Below are 7198 nucleotides of genomic sequence, written 5' to 3' on the forward strand. Positions count from 1 at the left end.
TTGCTGTGATTTATTACTGTTTTATTATTTTATTATTATACTATTTATTACTGTAAGTCGCTAAATGACGTCATCACCTAATTTGCATAATTGGTCATGCTAATGTAATTGTAATCTATGTTGTTGGAGAGAGAAATAACATCGTGGAAGAGACATAAAGTGAGTAAAAAACGTCCTAAATGCATTTAGAATTTATTTAGAACTACAAATTAAATTTATTTTAGCAGTTATTGTTTTTTTAATGTCACAATTCCAACCCTGCTCCTTTACCCGGGCTTGGACCGGCAAAAGTGACCCGAAATAGGCACTCTGGTGGAGTTACTTTGTGTGTGTGTGTTTATAAGTAGTTTTAAACCTTGTGATCCACAAAACAGCGTAAGAGTAAAAGAGTAAAAGAAGAACTGACTGCGTTACAGCACCCGCTGCTTGTTGAGAGTAAAAGCAATATGCGCTTTCACGTCTTTTTTTAGCGACTTTTTTTAGAAAAAAAGTCACTAGGGGGTCTGAAAAGTCGCTAAATATAGCGACAAAGTCGCTAAGTTGGCAACACTGCGGACTACACTGCCTATGATGCTACATTCTTTAGAGCTATACCGGTAGAATTCTGCCTATTAGCTTAGCACAACAACAACAAAAAGACCTCTCTCACCCAGGAAACACGCAGAGAGAGAGCGTCACCCTGTAACCATGGCAACCGTAACGCTGCCACCTGGAACAACAGAACGTAGCTGTCAAACAAAACCCAAACAGTCCTGACCCGCCACAATATGAAACAGGGAAGTACCGCCGTGTAATCCATTTATTTCAACAAAGTAACTGTATTCTAAATACCACCTTTTTAAACGGTAACTGTAACGGAATACAGTTACTCATATTTTGTATTTTAAATACGTAACGGCGGTACATGTATTCCGTTACTCCCCAACACTGGTGATAGTTGACATGAATTTCTTAACTATTGTGCTTTAGTTTGGCTTTTTGTATATTAGAATGATTGATACACATTTTAAAAAATGCTGGGTTATTATCTTAACTCAAATACTGGGTAAAAGTCGTTCGTAAGTTGGGTTGGTGTGACCAAATATTGGTTCAAAAGTCATGAATCAGGAGTTGGGTTGGTGATGTGCCGAGTTCTTCAATTCACTCCACAGCTTGACTCTGTTGGGTCATAGGTTTGGAAGCTTTGATCAAATACTGGGTCAAAATTTTACCCAATTGTTTGGGTTGAAGACAAGCCTCAGAAGAAGCCACATAAGTTTTCACAAACTGCCATTTTCAACTAGACTGTGACCTGATCACATATCACTGGACTTCTCCACTACTATGAAATAAAACATGGTAACTAAAAAACATGGTAACTAAACTATTTAATTTAATTTAATTATTTAATGTATCCTAAATGATCTATGTTGATAACATCATATTTTATTTGTAAATTTAAAGGCAATGATAATTCCATTTACATTAAAAAATAAAGCTAGATTGCGCCAATACTTTGACCCACTTTTTCTAGACCCCTTAAAGGGCGCGCGCATATCTGCACTAAGCTGGCTTGCTACTAAAGAAAACGTGATGGCAACAGCAACATACGTGAGTATTTATACTGCCACCACCAATATTTAGCCCCACTTTTTAAGTGGGTTATATGACTGAGTTTAGGGTTGTATATTGAACATGAGCATAACTTTCCTTTAATTTTTGTGGAATATTGCAATTGATAGAGATTAAACTTGGCCCAGAGGTACAGTAAGGGGAACCAGGCTATCCCAATGCAATATGTGTGCGCGCGTATGTGTGAAGGAGAACAGGCGCTGCCGTAAAGGCAAGTGTAGAAGCGCAAGAAACTTTATGTGGCGGATAAGAGGCGGATGGCTTGACCGCGGCTCATTTAACTGCGGTCTCATACCACTCTTTCTTTCTTTTTTGGCCGCAATTGTCTCAAACTGCCTTTGAAAATACGCTCTCACCGGTACTGGTACCGAACACCGTGAGCACGCGTTGTTTTCTTCCCGTCGTTGTAACGGTACAATCCTGTGACGACGGAGGAGGGCCCTCAGACAAACTCTGGGATATAAAAATCTGGCATCGTCTTTTACACGGGTAAAACATGACGTGGGCGGATCCTAATGGGATGCGCAGGGCGATATCACCTTCTCAAGCTACCCTAATGTCGTGTCGAGGGTAATATTTTGCAGGAGATGTTTTGTTCATGCATGGTGTTTGTGAACGCAGCATGAACATTCACCCCTCCCTTAGCTCTTTAATCGGAGGCTGGTTATAAGGAGCAGCTGTGGCCTACTCTGACTCCTTCTGACATTTGGCACTCTTTCCTGTTGTAGGTGGCGATGATCACAGGTTGTCTTTAAGCATTGCAGTTCGGATTCATTTCCCCTTGCAATTGTTTAATCTGCGTAACTGTTGAAGGGTGGTGAGTAGGATCCTCATAGGTTCTCTGCAATTTGGCTTATAGTAGGGTGGACCCCGGCCAACTGTTTTTCTCACTTGTTACAGGCCTACTCTCTGCTGCTGCCTTCTTCTTGTTGCTTTGTTGCTCTCGTGTTGACTGGCATCGATTGGTTATTTGTGTTTTGTGGTGTTTTAGTATTAACGTTTTATTATGTTTTAATCTTGCTGTGTGTGCCATTAGGTTGCCCCCCCCCCCAATTACCCTGTCTCCACCATATTTAATTAACTATTTTACTGAGCTGCTATTTTAACTAGGGCAACATGTGGCAGCGAACCTTGCTGTTTTAAGTAATGTTTGGTATTGTACGTCTTGCCTCCTAATTTGCGGATTTCTTTTCTGCAGCTCTGTATTTGCAGTTATTTTGTTTAATACATCTTGTTTTATGATATTGTTTACCACGCCTCTTCCTTGTTAATAAGGAGCCTGCGTGCCTTTTGTAGCTATTAAAACTTTGGACCGGCTAATGTAATCTCTTCCGGGGTGTAACTCCCTCCCCAAGTGGCGTTATCAGTACCATTTAGTTACCTTTACCGGATTTCCTACTTCACGCCGCCACAAGAGGCGGTGGGTGGTAATTCATCCCTGTAACAACTGATTGTAATTTGTCCGTGTGACTCTGAAGGCATCGGGAGAGAACTTTACCAACATGAGTAGTTTATTGGAGAACACAGATAATTTTCATTATTTTCCTTTAGTATTTTGAAATTGTGAGATTAAACTAATTCAGTTTAATAAACTCATCGTCAATTACAAGGATACGATTTAATATTTTATTCTGCTCCGGTTTAGTGGTCATGAGCAATAGTTCATTTATATTTTACTAAAGCGATTGTATATCCACATAATTATGCGTTTTTATAATAGTCAAAAAACACACCGTATTTTCAAGAATGCATTAAGAGACAGATTACATTCGTTTTATATTTCAAATATGACTGCTTTTTTTTCTGCAGCAAAATTGTATCTTTACAGATTAAACATTTAATAAGCTTTCAGCCTTACACAGAGTGGATAGTCCAACAAATTGAATCATCATAAATATTTTTATATTTATAACTTTCCTATAACTTTATTATTATAGCACTAGGAATAAATAAGGGAAGGATTCTAGTTCAGCACCAGGATGCAAACTTGTGGTCATAGCATACAGTATTCTGGAGAAGGTATAAAATGTCAGTGTGTGTTTCGTATTTAGTTTTTTGCGCGTATAACATTCATACATTACCATGACCACCCCTTTTCTTTTGCCCTACTAATACTCCAGTTTCAGTTTATTTCCCAGTTTTTAAATCTGTTGCCCTGTGGTTCCAAGAGCTGTCACCAATCTTTGCGTTGTATTATTTCATAACACTTCTTTAATCAGCTAGCATTTCTCCTCTGTACTTGAGGTCTACAGTCTCAGATCAACACAGCCCTGCCCTCCAGCACTATCAGCAGCAGCAGCAGCAGTAACATTGTACCCCATCAGGTAAAATATAGGCTATGTTTGCTTTGCATTGTCCCCACCTGATGAGTGATAGTATGGTGCAATTCTATATTATATTAGATTCTTGATGAATATGGGTTGTTGTTATTCACCCTGGTTCTATGTGCTCCTTTTTAATTTTGAGCCCCTGCACAGCCCTGGTTAAATGTTACAGCATTGGTCTTTGAAGATGTGGTCAAATACTAACAAAATACAGAACCTTTTATGAAAATGTTTGCTTTTCTACTGCACTTGGGCATTCAAAGCACTTCATACTTTATACTTTATCTCATCCACCCTTTCACACACTTTCATAAAGGCATAAAGGTTTTTTTTTTTCTATGTCCTTCGCATCTAACATTGGTTTCCTTGGAACTTTAAGTCTATCTTAAAGTGGAGAATAATTCTTAAAACTTTAAATATTGCTCTAAATCATTGTTGTATATTTTTCACATGTTTGTACAGAATATTGTATCTGGTTTTTAAGTAGTTTTGTAGTTATGTGGTACATGTTTAACTCTTGCTGCCATGATACCATGATGTCTCTCTTGGAAATTAGATGATTAATCTCAATGAGATTTTTACCTGGATAAATAAAGAACGAATAACCCCCATGCCCTCGAAGACTTTGATTTTAAATTTTAGTGCTTTCTTTCTGAATAGTTTGATAAAGAAGTACAACATCAATTTCCCAGTTTTCCCAAAATTTTGGAGGAAAGATTTCCAATACAACCAATAAAAAATTCCTGACAATTAAAATTTGCACTGCTGCATTAATGTACAGAGCTATAAAGTTACATGTAGCGTCTGCTTTTTTCTTTTTTCCTTTTTTTTTCTTTTTTTTTTTTGGTAATAATCAGTTTTTTATAATAATAATCAGTTTACTCATGTTTTCCTGCTGTATTAGTGAACTGAAACTGAAGAGTATTACTTTATGATGTCACTTCCCATTTGAGCTTCCTGGATGCTTCAGATTACAAAAGGATTAATGTTTATTTTCCTCATGTTACTGTAGTGACTGTTATTTGTTGTGAAAGAGAGATTTGGTTTTGGGAATGACTTTATTGTTGCAAACAAAGTGCTATTAGTCAAAGTGGAATATTTCAGCATGGTGTGCTGTCTGTCCTTTAAAAAAAACAAACAAAAACAAACTTGAAACTTGATATATGGCCTTTTAGTTGATTTTCGCTAAACCTTCCCCAGAAACGATCGCAGTGAAGGTTGGCTGTCAAGAAGCCATTGTTATGGAAGGGAAATGGAGACAATTATGAGGTACCTTATTACACACAACTGGACTGGAAAAACCGTGGCAGCAGGTCTTATGGAAGTTTATATCTTTGGTTCCAATCATTGTAAGTATCAACAGAGTTGAGGAGAGAGGTGCAACAGTGAGCGTCAACAGGCATCCGTGAAACACAGTGGAGGCTTTGTCATGGTTTGGGTCTGTATTTCCACCACTTGATCTTGATAAAAATATCAGTTTGGTTTTTGAGCATGACAATGATCCCAAACAACCTGTCAATTCAGTAAAACCCTACCTGGATAGAGGGAAAAACCACAATCAAGGATTAACCTCCCCAGTGCCTGGACCTCAGCTCACTGAAGCAGTGCAGGATCATCTGAATATGGGGAAAAAAAGGTAAATGTCCTTTAAAATGTGTGGAGAACTATTCCTGACGATGACTTAAAACAAATGACAAGAAAAGTTGCCTCAGTGAACTCAGTTCAGTGCAGGATTAGTTGGGTAGTGCCAAATTACACCTAAAGTTGCCTCAAAGCAATTTACACTGTATGTTAAAGACCTTACAGTATTTGGAGGAAAATCAAATGATCCTCTGTGAGCAAAAACTCAGCAACAGTGGGAAGGAAAAACCCCTTTAAATAGGAAGAAACCTCTGGCAGAACCAAGCTCAGGGAGGGGCAGCCATCTGCTGTGAGCGACTGGGGGTGAAGGGGAAAGAGAAGAATAGAAAAGAGAGGAAGGAAAGAGAACACAAGGATTTAATGACATGCTACAGTGGGATATAAACACCTGAGGAGTGAAAAGAGGTGAATGGACAAGAAGTGCTCAGTACCTTCCATGAAATCTGAGCCTATATCGCGGGGGGGCACTGGAGCCTAGCCCAGCTGTCTTAGGGCATAGGCTAACCTTAAATTTAGTAAGGGTGTCTGTCTCCAGGACGCAAACTGGGATTTGGCTCCATAGTAGAGGGGTCTGAGAGCTGAAGGCTCTGCCTCAAATTCTACTTCTAGAGATCCTATAGGAACCACAACCAAGCCTGCTGCGTGAGAGCATAAAGGTGGTCATAACAAACATTGTCTACGAAACTTGTTAGAACTGTATAAACTCTGTTTTTGTTTTATATGCTGTACTTCTATGTATGTGTGCACATATTCCAATAAATGCTGGCACCTATATCCATTTTCCTAGCAAAATGCAAAGAAAAAAAGGGTGTCTCAAGCCCAGTACTGTACTTTTAAAACTACAATTTTACTTTCACGGGCTATGATGTCTTTAATAAGTTCATGTGTATTAAGGTGGCACTGTAATGAAACCGCATAATAAGCAGCAATTTAAAGAACCAAAGTGATTCCTAAACATGAATACAACAGTAAAAATAATCCAGCCTCTTCCTATTTTCTGTATTTGATATTTTTTAATCTTGACACTACTTCAGGTACACAGAAGACAGTCTCTCATTAGTGAGACAAAGTCTACTACCTGGTAGGGCAATTAAGTAAACCTTTACCGTGAATGACGTCACTTGATGAAGTTGAGTTTAAAGACAAATCATTATCGTCTCTGGGGATTTAATTTAGGATGAAACGGTGTGTGTTTTATTCTGGGTGGTCTGAGATTTCCTCTGCATTTACAATCAAAAGTGGGCAGGAATCAGCCCTTATTTCCTGTCCTTCCGTCGCCTCACGTAGGAAGTGATATAGTGGTGTTCATACCAAGCTGCAAGGCTCAATGAACAGCATGAGCAGGAATGCAGCATTGGCACAAAAATCTGTCTGTAGCAATTTAATCGTGTGCCGCCCACACATCTAGCAGTATCATGACAAATGCTGTGGGATCCTTTTTATTTTTCAACACACCCCCTAATTAGTACACTGTTGTTATTATTATGACCCATATTTTCGGTACAGATGGGATGTGTGCAGGAAACTGCAAAGAATATGTTCTGTGTTCACGCAGGTCCACAGGAATGTTATTTTTTTTGGTGTCGGGCTGGTCCCGACCACAGATTTGGGGGGAGGGCAGG

The sequence above is a fragment of the Neolamprologus brichardi genome, chromosome 5 (genome assembly GCF_056152115.1).
Source record: "Neolamprologus brichardi isolate AB-2024 chromosome 5, ASM5615211v1, whole genome shotgun sequence".
Lineage (NCBI taxonomy): Eukaryota > Metazoa > Chordata > Actinopteri > Cichliformes > Cichlidae > Neolamprologus > Neolamprologus brichardi.